Below are 21,527 nucleotides of genomic sequence, written 5' to 3'. Positions count from 1 at the left end.
ACAAAAACAAAAACAAAATGAAGAGTAGTCCCCACTCGCTGCAATTAGAGAAAACCCGTGCACAGCAACAAAGACGCAGTGCAACCAAAAATAAAAATAAAATAAACAAATAAAATCAACATTTTAAAAAATTAAAACAGATAAACAAGGACTACTCTATAGCACAGGGAACTACACTCAATATTTTGTAATAACTTAAAAGGGGAAAGATTATGAAGAACAGATATCTATACCTATATTAAGACCAGATCAGCTGGAATGTAACCCATGCTGATGGTGACTGGTTCTGACTCTCAAGACTTCAATCAGCTGAAGCTTGGACTCTGCCATGGGCAGAGGCCCTGCATGAACATGCCGGTAAAATGAAAATCTTAGTCACTCACTCGTGTCTGAATCCTTGCGACTCCATGGACCACCAGGCTCCTGTGTCCATGGGTTCTCTAAGCAAGAATACTGGAGTGGATAGCCATGCCCTCCTCCAGGGGATCTTCCCGACCCAGGGATCAAACCCCGGTCTCCTGCATTGCAGGTGGATTCTTTACCATCTGAACCACAATGGAAGCCTCAACATGCCTGTTCCCATAGATTAAAGCTTCCCTAATTTTGCCATTTGGAGAGACATTGCTCTGGAAAGCTCCCTGGCATTCTCCATACTTCTGCAAGTAATACACCTTTCCTTCCCATGAGCTTTGGCTGGGTTGTATCTTCCGGCTCAACACCACCCAGAGGCAAACCCACTTTTCCTGGTAACATCTTTCCATCCAGACTCCCAACCAGCACTTGTGGCCCTGTTAGGGGAAACACGCTGACTAAAACCGCCCACCCTGACCAGGCACCATAATAACCATTTGCATGAGTTGATTTACAACAGGACATCCTGGTAAGGAACAGGGAACTAATAGGTCACTACCAACCAGAAGAGTTCGGGAAAGGTCAAAAGGAGACACCACATGTCCAACCACCTCCCAGAATCCTTCTCACTGGCATCCATCTTGGCTGAACAAGGTGTGCACCACCAGGAAGGACTCTGAGTCAGGATGATTGGCTAAAGACAACCCGGAAACTAATCCCATCACCATAAAACTTGAGACTGCGAGCCACATGGCAGAGCTGGTCTCTGGGGTTCCCTTATCCTACTGCTCTCCATCCAGGTGCCACTTCCCAATAAAACCCCTTGCTTTGTCAGCACAATTCATTTCCGACTGTTAGACAAGAGCCCAGTTTCAAGCCCTAGAAGTGGTCCCCTACCTGTAACAGCCCCACTTGATAATTTCTAGTCAGTCATCTTGCTTCCAATACATGGAAATCATGTTATTTTTCTGTGAGAAAAGATATGTAAGGGCCAGAAACGGTGGCCCTATTTTATCTTCTGAAGCCAGTAGGTCTCAAGCAAACTTACCTCTGTAGATCCAATTCAATGCCTTGTTCTATGGAAAACACTGGCAGGGCTTTGGGGTTTTACTTATATCTCATTTCTGAAGACTTTTAATACCTACATTAAACATACAGATTACTCATCAGTGACACTTCTACTTTGAGGTTAAAAATCCTCCACGTTTTTCCCAATATACTTACCATTTCATTCGTTGCGTTTAAATCTTTGACCAAATGCTGTTTCTCTCGTGTTTCATCATAATTTAGCTAATTACACAGTTGTCGCCTGAATAAAACAGTACTCATCACCTACAGTTTTTACAAGGTAGGGCACAGGTGGGCCAGGAGAAAGTTCAGGAGCACGACTACAGTCTCCTGGAGCCAAGATTCTAATTCAGGGCACTGGATGAAAACATCCACCCTAAGGAAGCACCGCCCACTTCAAGTGCAAGATTAAAACGCATTGCCTGAAAACACGGAGAGGGCAATGGCACCCCACTCCAGTACTTTTGCCTGGAGAATCCCATGGACGGAGGAGTCTGGTGGGCTGCAGTCCATGTGCTCGCTAAGGGTTGGACACGACTGAGCGACTTCATTTTCACTTTTCACTTTCATGCATCGGAGAAGTAAATGGCAACCCACTCCAGTGTTCTTGCCTGGAGAACCCCAGGGATAGGGGAGGCTGGTGGGCTTCCGTCTATGGGGTCGCACAGAGTCGGACACGATTGAAGCGACTTCCCGGGTGGCTCAGACGGTAAAGCGTCTGTCTACAATGCGGGAGACCCGGGTTCGATCCCTGGGTTGGGAAGATCCCCTGGAGAAGGAAATGGCAATCCACTGCAGGACTATTGACTGGAAAATCCCATGGACAGAGGAGCCTGGTAGGCTACAGTCCATGGGGTCGCAAAGAGTAGAACACGACTGAGCGACTTCACTATAGTCACTATAGTAGTAGCAGCAGCAGCCTGAAAACAAGCTATGAAACCTGGCAAGATGCGCCTGCGCGCTGGAGGTCTCGGAGACAAGCGCGGGACCCAATCGGTGGGGCGGGACGTTCTGCGCGCTCCGCACCTCCCCGGCTCCTATTGGCTGGTCTGCTTCGGTCGCAACGCCGATTGGTGGCTTGTGCTTGACGCGGCTGTACAAGCCAGCTGCTCGTCCTTCGCTTCGCCTCAGCTGGGGAGGACTGGATGACGCCTATCGCGGAGCTCTTGCCAGACAGGGGTGGGCAGCGCCGGAGGACAGCGGGGAGACTGACAGGAACGCGCCCTGCGAAACCCTCGTAAACCCTTTGCCTGACGTCTTCAAATTCCAGGCTGCTGCTGCTAAGTCACTTCAGTCGTGTCCGACTCTGTGCGACCCCATAGACGGCAGCCCAGAAGGCTTCCCCGTCCCTCGGATTCTCCAGGCAAGAATACTGGAGTGGGTTCCCATTTCCTTCTCCAATGCATGAAAGTGAAAAGTGAAAGTGAAGTCGCTGAGTCGTGTCCAACTCCTAGAGACCCCATGGACTGCAGCCTACCAGGCTCCTCCATCCATGGGATTTTTCCAGGCAAGAGTACTGGAGTGGGTTGCTATTGCCTTCTCTGCAAATTCCAGGCTGGAAGGCTCCAAATCCCAACAGCTTTGAGGAACCCACGTCCTAACCTGAAGGGAGCGCGCATCTCGTCTGCTTCAGGGACTACAAGTCCCTTCACCCACAGAAACAAGAAATGCCCTAGTGCTGAGATCCCCAAATACCTGAAGTAACCCCAATTCCCCTCAGTCTGAGGCACCCTAAAAATGGCACCCGCAGAGACACCAAATGCCCCTAATCTCAGAGTCCCTAAAGACCTCAGCCTGGGAACTCTTAATCCTTTCATCCTCAAGACCCCAACTATCCTGTAGGAGGGAAACTTAAAGCTCCTTAATGAGAAACCCCCGATTTCCTCAGCCTCAGAGATCCCAAGTTCTCTCAACCTGCACATTCTACATCAGCCAAAAGACCCCCCAATCCCCTTCGTTTGAGGAACCCCAGTTCCCCCAGCCCTGTGACCCTGATCTCAAGTCAAGCGATTTGTCCCTTAGATATAGAACACACATTATGCTCAGATTTTCCCAGAGTCCCCAGGCAGAGAGCCACCAAACCCCTTCTTGGAAAAATATTCTCTCTCCTGCACTGGAACAGAGCCCTAACTTCAGCCTGACACCAGTCCAGCAGTTACGAACTTCCAGGTCTCCTTAGGACTCCCTCCGTCACCCACAGACACATCCCTCCTGGTGCCTTTCCTCAGAGGGGCCAAGTTGTAGGGGAACCAAAGAAACCAAATCTAGCTCACATTAGGCTGGTCTGTCACAGCCTGTCAGGATTCGTCCATCCCACCAAGATCCCCACCCTGACTTTCCCCACACCTTCCTGCCCCAAACACTCCAAGGAAGACAGGCCTGGCTCTGGACAGTGGTCTGGGCTATCTCAGCATCTTCTTCCACAGGCACCCAAGGCCATGAACCCTTACAGATCCCCAGAGGAGAGCACTGAGGGAGATGCTGGGAGAACAGAGTGGAGGTGGAGGTCGCAAAGCCAGGCTGTAAGCCGGCTCTATAGGAAGGATGTGGAGCTGGTCCCTTAAAGACCATAGACTGCTAGCCTGCACTGCTGAGTGAACTTCTCTGTGAAGATACACAGGATGGGAGTGCCTGGCCCTGTCTGGAACAGGTAGGGTGGAGTGGGGCAGAACAGGATACTAGCATCGTCAAATGTTTTGTGTCAGGGAGAGTTAGGAAAATGCTCAGTGTTTGCTCAGTTAAGCAGGGCACAGTCAGTAAGGAAAGTCTTCATCCCTGTCTCACAGACATCCAGTGGCGTCAGGCTACTCCCTGCACATAGGTAGAGGAGAAGGCCCAGCTCTAAGGGCTGACTTATATTAGTAAGTTACTGATGAAGTCTATTATTTTCTTTAGGCTTTCAAAGACATTTCCATATACTTCCCCAAGGAAGAATGGGCAGGAATTGGCTCAGTAATAAATATGAGACCTTTTGTTGAAACAAATTATATATATATATAGACACATATATCCCCACTCCAGTACTCTTGCCTGGAAAATCCTATGGACGGAGGAGCCTGGTAGGCTGCAGTCCATGGGGTCGATAAGAGTCGGATACGACTGAGCGACTTCACTTTCACTTTTCACTTTCAGGCATTGGAGAAGGAAATGGCAACCCACTCCAGTGTTCTTTCCTGGAGAATCCCAGGGATGGGGGAGCCTGCTGGGCTTCCGTCTATGGGGTCGCACAGAGTCGGACACAACTGAAGTGACTTAGCAGCAGCAGCAGCAGACACACACACACATACACACACACATATATATTATATATAATCATTTATACATCAAAAATGGAGCAACAAAGAATTAAACTAAAAAATATACAAGCAACTCCTGCAGCTCAATTTCAGAAAAATAAACGACCCAATCAAAAAATGGGCAAAAGAACTAAATGTCTATTTATGTCTATGTCTATTTCTCCGAAGAAGACATACAGATGGCTAACAAATACATGAAAAGATGCTCAACATCACTCATTATCAGAGAAATGCAAATCAAAACCACAATGAGGTACCATTTCAAGCCAGTCAGAATGGCTGCTACCCAAAAGTCTACAAGCAATAGATGCTGGAGAGGGTATGGAGAAAAGGGAACCCTCCTACACTGTTGGTGGGAATGAAAACTAGTTCAGCCACTATGGAGAACAGTGTGGAGATTCCGTAAAAAACTGGAAATAGAACTGCCATACGACCCAGCAATCCCACTGCTGGGCATACACACCAAGGAAACCAGAATTGAAAGAGACACATGTACCCCAATGTTCATCACAGCACTGTTTACAATAGCCAGGACATGGAAGCAACCTAGATGTCCATCAGCAGATGAATGGATAAGAAAGCTGTGGTACATATACACAATGAAATATTACTCAGCCATTAAAAAGAATACATTTGAATCAGTTCTCATGAGGTGGATGAAACTGGAGCCTATTACACAGAGTGAAGTAAGCCAAAAAGAAAAACACCAGTACAGTATACTAATGTATATATATGGAATTTAGAATGATGACAACGATAACCCTGTATGCAAGACAGCCAAAGAGACACAGATGTACAGAACAGCTTTTGGACTCTCTGGGAGAGGGTGAGGGTGGGATGATTTGGGAGAATGGCATTGAAACATGTATATTATCATATATGAAACAGATCGCCAGTCCAGGTTCGATGCATGATACAGGATGCTTGGGGCTGGTGCACTGGGATGACCCAGAGGGATGATATGGGGAGGGAGGTGGGAGGGGGGTTCAGGACAGGGAACACGAGTACACCCGTGGCAGATTCATGTCGATGTATCGCAAAACCAATATTGTAAACTAATTAGCCTCCAATTAAAATAAATATATATTGCAAATAAAAAAAAGGAGAATATTTAAAAATCTAAATGTGAATAAGAAGTACCAAATTCAGCACCAGAGGAGTAAGGGCTGGCAGGTGGCTTCACTGTGTGTTGGTTAGTTTTTTAATCTTATTTTTGAATTCTGAAATAGAGATTAAAAGACCTGAAGTGGTTGTGACAGAGTATTGACGTAAGCCTGAATGAAGGTGGATGTATAGGTTTTCCAGTATAATTCTCAATAGTTTTATGTTTAAAATTTATCACTTTTAATAAATTATTTTTGCTAAACATTCTTAATTAAAGGGCAATTAAAGCCACCTTAATTAAACTATAAATTCACCAAAGAACTTTCTAATACTAAGCTCATAGAGATTCAGTCACTGGGTTAAATCTCTTAGAATAGGAAAGAGATTAATATATTATGTCGATATATTATTTATGCATATATATTTAACCACACCACATGATCTTCTTATGCTAAGGTGAACCTAATTCTTTGTCTTGATTCTGGGAAAGGGTTTGAGCTAACTATTTAGTCTCCCTGATCTTTCCCACATTTCACTGCTGACCAGAGACAGCATCAGGTAAATAAAATGAAGTATACTCATTATAAAATAGAAGTGAGCAGTTCACTTCCTCTTCTGCTGCTCAGAGAGTTTAGAAGAGTTAATCTGCCTAGACTGGAGAAAACAATATAGATTAGTTCCATGATTCTCCACATATGGATTTCTATTCTCTTAGTTTCTTTTTCATTATTTATTCTTGGTTATGCTGGGTCTTCGCTGCTGCGAGTGAGCTTTCTCTTGTTGCAGTGAGTGGGGGCTACTCTCTACTTGGGAGTGCACAGGCTTTTCCTTGTGGTGGCTTCTCTGGTTGCAGAGCGCATGCAGGCTCAGGAGTTATGACACACATGCTTAGTTGCCCCACAGCATGTGGAATCTTCCTGGACCAGGGATCAAACCTGTGTCTTCTGCACTGACAGACAGATTCTCATCCACTGTGCCACCAAAGAAGTCCATTTGTTCCCTTAGGTTATTAAAAGTAGTGTAAGAGACATGAAAACCAAACATATGTCTGCAAAGGTTTTGGTATGGAGAGATACTCTTGACAGGGAACATGTACCCCACGATTCACCATACCTCTACATATTTTTATTTATCCTCTGAACAGTTTTTTTGTGTGTGGTGCACTATTGCTAACTATATGCACATTGCTGTACAAATCTGTAGAACTTTTTCATCTTGCATGACTGAAACCCTGTACCCATTGACCAACAATTCTCCATTTCTTCCTCCTCATAGGCCTTGGCAACCACCATTCTATTTTCTGTTTCCATGAATTTGATTAGATACCCAAGTGAAATCATGCAATATTTGTCTTTTTTTATTGGTTAATTTCACTTAATAATGTTCTCAAGGCCCATCCCTGATGTAGCGTATGACAGAATTTCATTCTTAAGACTGAAAAATATTCCATTATGTGATGTGTGTATAATATGTATATATTTTATATATAATCTGTATGTTTATCTGCCAGTGAACTGTGAGGTTGCTTCCACATCTTGCCAATTGTGAATAATGCTGCAATGACCACAGATGTGCATATATTTACTCAAGATCTTGTTTTCAATTTTTTATAAATATATACTCAGGAGTTGGATTGCTAGGTCATATAGCAGTTCTAATATTCAGAGGAAACTCCATACTGTTTTCTATAAAGGTTGCAACATTTTACATTTCCAACAATAGTGTGTGTGTTACTGTGTAAGTTTCTCCATATCCTTACCAAACTTGCTTTTTTTCATACTGGCTATCATAAAATATGAGGTAATTTCCATTGAGCTTTTATTCTATGTTTCCCCATTGATTAGTAATATTGAGCATCTTTTCGTATGTTTTTTGGCCATTTGTGTATCTTCTTTGGAGAAATGTCTATTTAATTCCTTCTCCCACTGTGTTAGTCAGCTCAGGCTGCCATAACAAAACAGACCACGTGGCTTAAACTGCAGGAATTTGTTTTCCTACAATTCTGGAGCATGCAAGTTCGATATCAGGGTGCCATCATGGTTAAATCAAGTTCTCTTCCTGGCTTACACGCAGCCTTGATACAGGTATGTGCTTATAAACCCCTTATCAGATATGTATTTTATAAATATTTTCTACCATCCTTTTCATTCTGTTCATTGTCTCCTCTGCTGCACAGAAGTTTTAAGCTTGATAAGTTCCATTTGTCTCATTTTGTTATTAATACACGTGCACTTAGTATCATATTTAAGAAATCATTACTGATTAAATTCATGACGTTTCACCCTAAGAGTCTTATCATTTCAAGTCTTACATTTTTGAGTTGATTTTTCTACATGGTGTAAGAGTTTCATTATTTGCATGTGGATATTTTGTTTCCCAGTGCCATTCATTACAGGGATTAAGCTTTCCCCATTGTCTTGACACCTTTGATGAAGATCATTAGATCATGTATCCAAGAGTTTATTTCTGTTTACTTCTAGCTACCTCTTCTGTTCCACTGATTGATAAGTCCATCTTTATACCAGTGGGCTTCCCCAATGGCACAGCAGATAAAGAATCCACCTTCAATGCAGGAGACACGGGTTCAATCTGTGAGTTAAGAAGATCCTCTGGAGAAGGAAATGGCAACCCACTCCAGTATTCCTGCCTGAAAAATACCATGGACAAAGAATCCTGGTGGGCTACAGTCCAAAGGGTCACAAAGAGTCGGACATGACTGAGCAACTTAGCACGCACTTTATGCAACTACTACACTCTTTTGATTACTCAACCTTTGTAATATGTTCTGAAATCAGCAGCTTCCAGTTTTGCTGTTCTAAGATTGTTTTGGTTATTTTGGGGTCCTCTGAGATTCCATATTAACTGTAGGATGGATTTTTCTGTATCTGAAAAAAAAAGTCCATTGGGATTTTTATAGGAATTGCATTGAATCTTTAAATTTCTTTGGGTAGGATGAACAGCTTAATAATATTGTCTTAAAATCCATAAACATGGGATGCCTTTCTATTTACTTGTGTCAGATTTCTTTCAGCAATACTTTGTAGTTTTCAGTATGTAAGCCTTCCATCTCCTTAAGTTTACTCCTAATCATTTCATCTTTTTGATGCTATTATAAATAAGATTGTTGGGACTTCCCTGGTGGTCCAGTGATTAAGACTACACACTCCCAATGCAGAGCACCTGGGTTCAATCCCTAGTCACAGAACTAGATCCCACATGCCACAACTAAAGACCCCACATGTCACAATGAAGACCTGGCACAAAGAAATAAATATTTTTTTTAAAAATTTAAACTTACCTCTTGACTATAGCTTTAAAAAAATTAAAAATAAATAGGACTGCTTGCTTATTTTCCATTTTGGAATGGTCAGTGAACAATGAATTTTCCATTCAAATATGCATGGGAAGATATTTGAATGCTGATTTTGTACCCTGAAAGTTTCTGTGCAAGTTTTTTGTGGAATTTTAAAGGTTTTGCTACACATAAAGTCATGTCCTCTGTGAACAGATGTAATTTTCTTTCTTTCTTTCCAAATTGGAAGCATTTTATTTCCTTTTCTAAATTAATGCCCTGGCTAGGATTGTTATTATGTTGAATAGAAGTGTTGAGCATAGGCATCCTTGCCTTTTTTATTGATCTTAGAAGATTTCAGCTTTTCCCTGATGACTATGATGTTAGAGGTAGACTCTTCATATATGACTTTTATTATATTGTGGTCACTTCCTTCTATTCCTACTTTGTTGAGTATTTTAGTCATGAAAGGCTAGTAAATTTATTAAATATTTTATGAACATCAGATGAAGCACAGATGAAGTTTTGTCTTTTTTTAACTTTAAGAAAACTATGGAGTATTACTCAGCCATTAAAAAGAATACATTTGAATCAGTTCTAATGAGGTGGATGAAACTGGAGCCTATTATACAGAGTGAAGTAAGCCAGAAAGAAAAACACCAATACAGTATACTGACGCATATATATGGAATTTAGAAAGATGGTAACAATAACCCTGTGTATGAGACAGCAGAAGACACTGATGTATAGAACAGTCTTATGGACTCTGTTGCAGAGGGAGAGGGTGGGAAGATTTGGGAGATTAGCATTGAAACATGTATAATATCATGTATGAAACGAGTTGCCAGTCCAGGTTTGATGCACGATACTGGATGCTTGGGGCTGGTGCACTGGGACGACCCAGAGGGATGGTATGGGGAGGGAGGAGGGAGGAGGGTTCAGGATGGGGAACACATGTATACCTGTGGCGGATTCATTTTGATATTTGGCAAAACTAATACAATTTGTAAAGTTTAAAAATAAAATAAAATTTAAAAAGAAAAAAAAAAAAGGAAACTATGTGATGCTCCTAGTGGAAGAATAATAGTTGATGGTACAAAAATCACTTACTATTCCTCCTTTGGTAAATCCTTGTCCTTGTCACTCTCTGGCTCAGAATTCTGTGTTCTGAATTAGAATGCACAGAGTTTGTAAATATTTACCAACCAAAACACTGATTCTCATCATCTTTTAGGTAAACCTTCTTGGATGACCTTCAGAGTGAAGCACAGTAAACACCAGAAGGTATTTCCCAAATCCTGTTGACAAGAAAATCCTCCTCATGGATCCAATCACAGGTAAGAATAGGAGAATACACAGAGATCCTAGAGACTGCTGCCTTCCTGTGCTGTCTTTAGCACAATGTCTGATATCATCACCAACGCTGGGCTGGAAGAAGCACAAGCTGGAATTAAGATTGCCGGGAGAAATATCAATAACCTCAGATATGCAAATGACACCACCCTTATGGGAGAAAGTGAAGAGGAACTAAAAAGCCTCTTGATGAAAGTCAAAGAGCAGAGTGAAAAGTTGGCTTAAAGCTCAACATTCAGAAAACGAAGATCATGGCATCTGGTCCCATCACTTCATGGCAAATTTATGGGGAAACAGTGGAAACAGTGGCAGACTTTATGTTTTGGGGCTCCAAAATCACCATAGATGGTGATTGCAGTCATGAAATTAAAAGACGCTTACTCCTTGGAAGGAAAGTTATGACCAACCTAGACAGCATATTAAAAAGCAGAGACATCACTTTGCCAACAAAGGTTCGTCTAGTCAAGGCTATGATTTTTCCAGTGGTCATGAATGGATATGAGAGTTGGACTGTGAAGAAGGCTGAGCGCTGAAGAATTGATGCTTTTGAACTGTGGTGTTGGAGAAGACTCTTGAGAGTCCCTTGGACCGCAAGGAGATCCAACCAGTCCATTCTAAAGGGGATCAGTCCTGGGTGTTCTTTGGAAGGATGGATGCTAAAGCTGAAACTCCAATACTTAAGTCACCTCATGCAAAGAGTTGACTCATTGGAAAAGACTCTGATGCTGAGAGGGATTGGGTGGCAGGAGAAGAAGGGGACAACAGAGGATGAGATGGCTGGATGGCATCACTGACTCGATGGACATGAGTTTGAGTGAACTCTGGGAGTTGGTGATGGACAGGGAGGCCTGGTGTGCTGCAATTCATGGGGTCGCAAAGAGTCAGACAAGACTGAGCGACTGAACTGAACTGAAGAATAGCAACAATAATTGGCTGTCTATTGTTACATTCGGAGAAGGCAATGGCACCCCACTCCAGTACTCTTGCCTGGAAAATCCCATGGGCGGAGGAGCCTGGTAGGCTGCAGTCCATGGGGTCGCTAAGAGTCAGACATGACTGAGAGACTTCACTTTCAATTTTCACTTTCATGCATTGGAGAAGGAAATGGCAACCCACTCCAGTATTCTTGCCTGGAGAATCCCAGGGACAGAGGAGCCTATTGGGCTGCTGTCTATGGGGTCGCACAGAGTCGGACACGACTGACGTGACTTAGCAGCAGCAGCAGCATTGTTACATTATTTTCATAGTATTTCAAACTTTAAGCATTTTACCCGAATAAACTTAAACCTTAATCCTACAGTACTTACTGGTAGGTACTATAACTATCACCATTTATACGTCAAGAAACTGTGGTAAAGAAATGTTTGATTATACGCCTGAGATCACAGTATCACTGGTAGTGCATGCAGTCTAATCCAAAGCACCTTCTCTAAACCCCTTACAAGCTGCTTAAAACTTCCATAATTCTATAAAGTTTACACTGTCTTATTCATACATCTTTATATCATTCGAGGATGGTTTCAACCTCAGTTCTTTTGTGCTGTGCTAAAGTGAGGGATCTATTAAGATATCCAACTAAGGGAAGCTTACAGATACATAGTGAAATTTATAGAGCAGGTGACAGGATCCCCAACCTCAGAGCCTCCTACTCCAGTAAGAAAGGGGAATCAACTCCCAACTCTGACAAGCCTCAGATTTTATGACTAAAAAACAACATGTAAGAAAATAACTGAAGGGACTTCACATAGGTAGTAGAAACAGGATCCCCAACCTCAGAGCCTCCTACTCCAGTAAGAAAGGGGAATCAACTCCCAACTCTGACAAGCCTCAGATTTTATGACTAAAAAACAACATGTAAGAAAATAACTGAAGGGACTTCACATAGGTAGTAGAAACTTACCACCTGGAACTGATTTCAAATGCTCATTCTTGTAAGAGGACATAACAGCCCCTTCCTCTGAGCTCTGATTAGGCAACTCTTATATGTGGAATTGTCAGGGGAGTGAAGTCTCCTCGGTTCTGTCTCAACAAAAATTTGAAGTGACAGACATTAAAGCCCTCGGCATGTCACAGCTCTCAGACAGACCATGTTACAGCTCTCAGGTCTCAAACAGACCGTGTTATAGCTCTTGGACAGATCAGTGTTACAGCTCTGTGTTACAGATCAGTTTTATTTAGAAAATAACAGGAAAATACATCCTCAAGGCATGAGGCCATGTCGACCCAAAATCGCAGAGAGGAGAGAGAGAGAATGAGCGCGTGGTGGGGAGAGAGACTCCTGGCCCTTTGGCTCCTCTTTTTTAATGTTTTTTCCTCCCCCTGGGCCTGCCCTGTGTAAATTGGGCTGGCCAGGAGTCCTGTTTGTTCTACCCGAGGTCCTCACTCAAGTCCTTGGACCTTCCTTTGTTCCGTTTTCGAGGGCTTTTCCCTTCCTTGTCTTTTAGCCACCGCCATTCTGGACATGTTTCCTATTCTAACTACCTAACATTACCCCCTCAAGAGATGGGAGGCCCAATTCTTTGGGAATAGGGGCGTCGAGGTCTTTCTGGCTACTTCCTGCTGAACTGGGACGGCGAGGGGTATTGGGCCTCCCCCTCTTGCTAGTCTCAGGCCTCAGAGTCCTTATAGCGGTGTCCATCTAAGGGTGAGTGATATTTTCCGTGGTCGGCTGTAGTGCTTTGTATCTTTGTTGAACTGGCGCTGCACGTTGTAGCTTGTTGACCTGGGCAGAGACAAAACAGGTTAAACAATTGATAATACACTGAACAAGCAGCATCAATATGGCAAAACAAGGACTAGTAGAGGCATTAGCCAATTTCCAAATTCCCATTGCCAGGATGGCTCAAGTCCCTCCTTGTTCAGGGATCAGAAGATCTATCTCTTGTTTTGGAGTACAACCCATAGCAAGCTGTGTTGGCTTTTTAGAGCTGTCCTGAGAAATACTATCCCTAGAAACCAGATTTTTGGGGTGCTCATTAGAATGGCACTCATTGGTAGTCCAGAATTGATATTTGAGATCTCCTAGGGGCTCACAGGTGTATTGAGTGTCCTCTTCTGTTTTCTTCCACAGCTTGACTCATGAGTAGTGAATCCAGGAGTCATGTCCTGGTACCTTGACTGCTGTGGGGGTAGAAAGTATTACAGGGTAGGGGCCCTTCCATGTGGGCTGGAGTTGAGCCTCTGGGGACCCATCTTTCCAGACTTTAATTAGGATTTGAGTCCTTGGAGCATATAGTGGTGACTCCTTATAATCTTTTGGGTCTCGGTTCACACCCCACAAGCGTATATCCTGTTGGAATTGCCCAATGGCTGTGGTATAAGACTGGAGGGTCTGAGCCTCTGGATCTAGGAAGAGGTCATTGACATAAACAAAAGGTCTCCCATATAGCATCTCATAAGGACTAAGACCAACCTGTTCCTTAACAGCAATATGAGTACTGAGGAGAGCTATTGGTAAACAGCTTCCATCCCAGGGAGGTATTCTGGGTTATCTTTTTTATCACTGATTTTAAGAATTGGTTGGCTCTTTCTACTTTTCATGAAGACTGAGGCCTCCAGGCACAATGGAGATAATAAGTAATGCCCAATGCTTTAGAGACCCCTTGGGTGACCTTAGAAGTAAATGATGTCCCATTGTCACTTTGTAATGACCTGGGCAGATTAAATTGTGGAGTGATTTCATGGAGCAGTTTTTTAACACCTCCTCAGTAAAGCCTTCAATCCATCCTGTGAATGTATCTATCATGACTAATGGGTATTTATACCCTTGAGAAACTGGCATCTGGGTGAAGTCCATCTGTCAGTCCTCTCCTGGGTAGGCCCCACGTCGTTGGACAGGCTGGGCCAGCTCGGGTCTTCGAGCTCCTTGAGGGTTGTTTAATTGGCAAGTGGGACAACAGCAGACCACTTGCCTTAGTCATTTGGAAGCCTGTTCCTCTGAAGGACCTTTCTAGTAATCTTTGGAGGGCCTTTTCCCTTAAGTGAGTGGTGGCATTTAAGAGTTAACCAACTTCCATTGGAGGTTTCCAGGCAGAAAATGGAGTCCCTCCTTTTGTAACCACTCCATATGATCTTCTTGAAAGCCCTCACTCTTAGCTTTAAGAGTTTCACCTTCAGTATATGAAGGAGTTTCTGGCAAATTTGTCTGTGAAACTAAGATGGCAACCCCTATTAGGTCATCTTTCTGTAATGCTGCTCTCTTAGCTGCCTGATCAGCTGCTTGGTTCCCTCGTGCCACTTCTGTGCTCCCTTTTTGGTGTCCTTTACAGTGGGAGACTGAAACCTCAGTGGGCATATGGACTGCCTCCAAGAGTCTAAGAATTTGATCACCATATTTGATTGGGGACCCTCGGTTGGTCAAGTGGCCCCTTTCTTTCCAAATAGCAGCAGGTGCATGTCGCACCAGAAAGACATACTTGGAGTCAGTGTAAATAGCTACTCTTTTTCATTTTCCCAGCTCTAAAGCTCGAGTCAGGGCTATGAGCTCAGCTGATCGGGCTGAAGCACCTGGTGGCAGAGGCTTAGCCTCTATGGTCTCAAAACTGGAGACTTACCTGCATATCCTGCTCTTCTTTTTCCATCCAAGACAAAGCTGCTTCCATCAGTGTATCGGATTTCCTCAGGGTTGGTCAGAGGATCTTCAGACAATCCCTCTCAAGGTTTTGTCCAGTGGTGCAGGTTTCTAGGCAAGAGTGAAAGGGGAGAGAGCCCTTGGGGGTAGGCAGGAGGGTAGCTGGGTTAAGAACCTCACAAGGGGATATAGTGAGGCCTGGACTTTCCATCAGCACTACTTGATATCTGAGGCTTCTTTGATCAGACATCCATAATGGTCTCTCCTATTTAGGAGTTGTTTCACTTGGTGGCTGGTAAAAATAGTTAGTTTGCCCCCAAAAGACAGTTTTAAAGCATCTTCTATCAGGATTGCAATAGCTTCAAGATTTCGAAGGCAGGGGGGCCAGCCTCCGGCAGTTGGGTCGAGCCTCTTGGATAAGTAGGCAACAGGCTGGCGCTCAGATCCCAACCTTTGAGTTAACACTCCCAAGGCTATTCCCTCTCTTTCATGGACATAAAGTTGGAATGCTTTTTCTGGGTCTGGCAACCTCAAGGCAGGTGCCTGAGTTAAGGCTTGTTTTAGTGTAGCCTCTGCCTTCTTTTGAGGAGTTCCCCACATCAGTGGGATTGAATCATCCTGTCCCTATAAGCTGGGCAATTAGACCATAGTTGGGTATCCAGATTCTACAATACCCAGTTAGCCCCAGGAAAGACTGCAATTGTTTTTGAGCTGTGGGGGAGGGCAACTGGAGGATTCCTTGTATCCGAACAGAGGACAGCCTCCTGGACTGAACTCCCAGGTAAGTGACCTTTGTCTCGACCATCTGTGCCTTAGCACAGGAGAGTTTATATCCTCTCTCTGCCAAAAGGTTTAGAACCTGAATTTCATGTTGTTGGACATTTTTCTCATCTCGAGAGCAGATTAGTAGGTCATCTACGTATTGTAATATTTTCCCCTAAGGTCCAGATCTAGGAGATCCCACTAAGGGCCTGTACAAACAGGTGGGAGCTATCTCTGAACCCCTGAGGTAATACTGTCCAAGTCACCTGTTGTTGTTTTTTTCCTGGGGTCTCCCACTCAAAGGCAAAAAGATACTGGGATTCTTTAGCTAGTGGTATGCAAAAAAATGCATCTTTGCGATCCAAGACTGTAAACCACTTGGCACTGGGTGGGATTTCTCCCAAGATTACATAGGGATTGGATACTGTGGGATAGAGGGGTACTACAGCTTCATTTATGATCCGGAGATCTTGAACCATTCACCAGGTTCTGTCCTTCTTTACTGAGAGGATTGGGGTGTTACATGGCAGATTGGTGGGTACCAATAGCCCACAAACAAGGAATTTATTTATTAAAGGCTGTAGTCCCTCCCGAGCCTCTCTTCTGAGGGGATATTTGTTTCCGGTTGGGAAACCGAGTGGGATCTCAGAGGACAATGATGACCGGTTCAGCTTGGAGAGCTTGTCCAGGAGTCCCCTCGACCCATACCTGGGGGTTAATTTTGTCTTCTCATAGTTTTTGGTCCCTCTCTATTGGAGAGGGTGTAATGGGTTCTTCAGTAGCAACCAGAAGCTGTAGAGCTCTAAGGGGCTGAAAAGCTTCCCATCACAAGGTTGGTCCCAAGTTTAGTGAGTGTATCTCTTCCCAATAAGGGAGTAGGGCACTCAGGGACCACCAGAAACTGGTGGGAAAATATTTGTCCATCCCAGCAACAAAGAAGTGCTCGGGTGAATCTTTTAGTAGTTTTTCCTGTAGCACCCAAAATGGTACAGGTTTGGGAGGAGAAGGCTCTGGAGTAGGAGATCAAGACAGAGTAGGTAGCCCACATGTCAACCAAGAAATTCTCGGACCTACCTGCCACATCCAGTTGCACCCTGGGCTCTAGTAGCCCTGTGATGGTTATCTGTGACAGGCGGGCTGGCTGGAGTGGGCCGCTTCAGTCCTGTTGAACCATCATGAGGGAAGGTTTGACGCTTGACCTTGAGGCTCTTGGGTCTCAAGGGCAGAGTGCCACCCAATGTCCCAGTTGATGGCATTTGAAGCAAACCGTTTTAGGAGACTTTTAACGGTTTGGACACTCGTTGGCCCAATACCCCACCTGTCTACAGATTAGGCATTCGCCTCATGCCTTGTCCTTTAAGGACTCAGGGTTTGCCACAGGGTTTCCCTGGAGGGCGGCCAGCATCTGGACATGCCTTGTCTTTCCTTCTCTCCCTCTCCTGGGCCTTGGCCTCCTTCTCCTGTTCTCTGTTATAAAAGGTATTGCTGGCTGTGTGGACCATCTCATCTAAAGAGGAAGCAGGGTCCTGCTGCTGTAGCTGTTGTAATTTTATTCTGATATCTGATACACATTGGGACAGGAATTTGTCCTTTAAAATCACCTGTCCCTCATAAGAGTCTAAGTGCAGATTGGTAAACTTTTGGAGGGCCTCTTTAGTCTTTCCAGAAGACTAACTTGTTGAGCTCCAGAGTTATTGCTGAGACTGGGCACAGTCCCACAAGTAATAGGCTTCCTTCTATTTCCATGGGTGGACTTCCTTAGGGATGGGTCTTTCTGAAGCTTATCTTACCCAGTACTCTTGCAACCTGAGAGCCAGGCATCCCCGGGTCAAGGTGCAGATCCCCAGGCAGGCTGAGGCATGCAATCTCCTGGAGATAGAATCCCCGGGCAGGTAGAGGCAGGTTGGCCTCCGGAGAATTGGGTCCCTGGGCAGATCAAGGTGTGACGACCTCCTGGGACCCCTGGACTGGCGGATCCCCAAGTAGGTTGAGGTGTGACCACCTTTTGAAGACCAGACCCCTAGGCAGGTGGAGGCAGGTTGACCTCCTAGGCAGGTGGAGGCAGGTTGACCTCCTGGGACCCCTGGACTGGAGTTGGGCATCCCCAAGGTCTCCAGCATGACCAGTGCTGGGTAGGATTAAGGGGTTGTAATTTTAACTCATTTTGTTCAGACGGGAATAGATATCATGATGTAAAGCAATCCAAACCTATGCCCTTAGACCGGGAAACAGTGAAACAGTCATAAGCCTTATCCTCTTACTACTCTAAGGGATTTAAGCCACTGATTTCTTCCCCTAGTCCTCCATAAGAGCAAGTAAGGGTGTCTCCCCTGGTAAGCACTGTTGTCATAGACCCACTTTATGTAATAACAGAAGTAATGACAAAGGAGTGGGTTATCTGGCCCTGTTAGGGGCATTAAGGTGTTTTAATTATAGACTGCGTGGAACAACAAGGGGGCAGGGTTGCATACAAGGGGGAAGGGTCTTGACTGTAGGAATTAGTAATTGGCTTAAGAACAAATTTGTTAAGAGGCAACAGACCAGATGTTCCATAAAAGTGGAGTGGAGATTTGATCCAGGGGTGTTTATAACTTTAGGAGAAGGGTGATAAGAGTTTGGGCCCAAACAGCCTACAGGGCTAACTCCCAAAGTGGCAAACATTATCCCTGGAAGCCCAATTGCCTTTGAAGGAATGCCAACTGATGGACTTCTAGCAGGCATTGTGTGCCTGTCTCCCACCCTAGCAGGTTCACTAAGAGATGCTGATGTTGCACATGTTGTAGGAAACATGGAAGATGAAGGGCTGAATATCCAGAAGGATTGGATATTATACAGTATTTCCCTCCCAAGGGCTAGCTATTTTCTAGTTGTCCCTCCAGAAGACTGTAGAGGCAACATTGTGGGCCTGGATGGGGCTCAGGAAAAAAGCATGAAACAGAAGGGAAGGGGACAGAGCACAACCTTTGAAAGAATGACACAGCACAAGGGCATAACATAAACCGATTAAAATCAACTGGGTCCAAGATGACAAGTCAAATTCAAGCAAACCTTAATCCCCAATCTGTAAACTAAATGACACACCCAGAGGTGACAGGACAGCTCCAAGGCACTGTCAAAAGACAGAGGAGTGGGTGGTTCCCCAATGGCTGGGATGATCCTCCCACTCATTAGCATTTTAATTCACTCAGCTGACAAAACCTAGCCAGGCCCCATTCCACGTCCAGAGCCCTCTGCAATAGCCCACACCCTGCAGAGTGTGCTTCTCTCTAAACCTTAACAAATCCACCTCTTACCTATCACTTTGTCTCTCACTGAATTTTTGCAATGAGACATCAGAGCCTGAGCTTCATTAGGACCTGAAGCCAGGCATCCTGGGTTTTGACTGGGCTCCAAGTCCTGGGAAAAGAGAGCTAAAGGACAGGAGGAAAAAGCAGTGGGGAAAATGTGCCAAGGAATCCCGTTTATAGCCTGCTGGAAAATCTGCTAAATAGCTGACCTGTGCTCACAGCTTTCACTGGCCTGATCCTTGGCACAAAGAAGATTAAGGACAGAAGAACCCCCACTGGCTTGGGTAATAGCTACTGGGGCTCAGCAGGTAGTGCCTTTGGGACATGCTGAGGAGTAGCCTCTCCAGAGTCCGTCAGTTGCGCCCACTGCCACCCACCTGTTCGCGGAGGTGGGGGTGGGGGGGTGGGGAGTGAGGAAACAAGAAACAAGAGACTATAAAGGAATTAAAGAGTTTGTTAGGCATATGTCCTTCTAGCCATAGGAGCGAGGATCTCCTACCTTAACTGGAGGTCTTCTGGAATCTGAGACTGAGTCGCGTGAGCTTTCTGCTGAGTTTGTTTTTTGCTGTCCCGGTTTCCAGTACAATGGGCCTCTTGTCACTTTCCCCTGCGCTGGGTTTTCTTCGCATTCCGCTTCTACCTCAGGAGCTTTCACCAAGTTGGGCTCCTGTTGTGCTTGGCCTCCTTCTTGCGGGGGACTGTGCTGAGGTTGTTTCAGCCAGGTTAAACCCAAGTCACGGCACCATAGATGTCAGGGGAGTGTAAGAGATTACCAAGGAAACTTGTTTCTGTCTCATCTCAACAAAAATTTGAAGCGATGGACGTTAAGGCCCTCCGCATGTCACAGTTCTCAGACAGACCGTGTTATAGCTCTTGGGTCTCGAACAGACCATGTTATAGCTCTTGGACAGATCAGTGTTACAGCTCTGTGTTTCAGCTCAGTTTTATTTAGAAAATAATAGGAAAATACATCCTTGAGGCGTGAGGGCAGGCCGACCCAAAGATGCGAAGAGAAGAGAGAGAGAGAGAACGAGCGCAGGGCGGGGAGAGACCCTCCAGCTCTTTGGCTCCTCTTTTTATATGTTTTTTTTCCTCTCCCTGGGCCTGCCCTATGTAAATTGGGCTAGCCAGGAATGTTGTTTGTTCTACCTGAGGTCCTCACTCTGGTCCTCGGACCCTCCTTTGTTCTGTTTTCTGGGCTTTTCCCTTCCTTGTCTTTTAGCCATCACCATTCTGGACTCCTTTTTCCTATTCTAACTACAGAACAGAATCATTTGTTTAGCCTGCCCCTGTGTCATAAGCTTTGAGAGCCTAGCCCATATCTGTTAATTCTTAGAAGTTCATGCCCAGCTAAAAGCCCCTGAGGGCCCCCTGAATGTTTTCTGAATGAGTGACTCCACATTTAAACATTCATCTAGGAGGAAGAAGGTGAAGAAATGCTGAAGATAGTATCTGTGAGCAGGACTTCAAATACGGAGACAGCTGAGGGGGTAAACTGATAGCAGGGATGGACTCTCACATTCATACTGTATCAAATAGCTCACAGAATATTTTGTTGAATGTTATTAAACTTCATGTCCACTATAACATCAAGAATTAGCATGTATACCAATTTATGGATCAGGAAACTGAGGAAAACCAGCTAGTTGTACAACCTTATTCAAGCAGAATTGATGGGACCAGCTACTTTAATTCCAAACACTGTCTCTAGGACATGGCAATCTGCAACTTTCAGCTTATTTTCTTTATTGTCTATATATGTTTCTGCCAATCATCTTTTCTCTTCCCAATCTCACTGCTTCATTACCTCATTTTCCAGATGTTTTTTGTCCCCTCTACTTTTCCACACTTCCTCATTCATCAAAGGGGCACTATTTAAAAGAAACCCCACCCCCCACCCCAGTTTTCTCTGAGCCCTTACCCTCTTCTTTCCTGACCTTGTTGATTCTCCAGCTATTCCCCCTGCCTTGCTCTCACTTTTATGGAGAAAGTTGAAGGGAAAGAACTTTAAGATATGAGTTCTAGTTTTGATTCACTACCCACTTAGGTCCTTTATTTACACTCCAGTGTTCAGACTCCCTCTCCACTCCTCCTCCCCTCCCAAAACTGGATATTTCCAAGAATTGTCAAAGTATTAACTAAAATCATGCTTGGGAAAACATTTCATAAAGTTCTAAAGAACTAAAGAAATGTATGTTGTCTTTTACTATGTGACTCTCACACAGAAGGGAATGTCCAGGGCACTAGTAAGTAACAAATCTAGTTTGAAGGAATTGCCAGGAGCATCAAAATTGCTGAAGACAAGTGGCCCCAAGCAGGCCCAGATACAGTGCCCCCTCCCAGAGAAGCAAGTACCTCTGAACAGCACCCTAGACAAAAAGTGGGTAAGAGGAAATAATTTGGGTACTTCACTTCCTCTAATTCCTCTAGAAAGGCTAATAACT

General features: G+C 44.5%; 1 long non-coding RNA gene across 1 annotated transcript; it reads right to left on the bottom strand.

The window, feature by feature from the left end:
- Positions 1-12,615: 12,615 nt before the first annotated feature.
- LOC113880100 lies at positions 12,616-15,267 on the bottom strand. The gene is made up of 2 exons (XR_003507589.1): positions 15,018-15,267; positions 12,616-13,186 (listed from the first exon to the last, which is right to left on the bottom strand). It is a non-coding gene; the product is annotated as an uncharacterized LOC113880100 (long non-coding RNA).
- Positions 15,268-21,527: the final 6,260 nt, after the last annotated feature.

The sequence above is a fragment of the Bos indicus x Bos taurus genome, chromosome 21 (genome assembly GCF_003369695.1).
Source record: "Bos indicus x Bos taurus breed Angus x Brahman F1 hybrid chromosome 21, Bos_hybrid_MaternalHap_v2.0, whole genome shotgun sequence".
Classification (NCBI taxonomy): Eukaryota; Metazoa; Chordata; class Mammalia; order Artiodactyla; family Bovidae; genus Bos; species Bos indicus x Bos taurus.
This window is presented reverse-complemented; position numbering and strand designations above follow the sequence as displayed.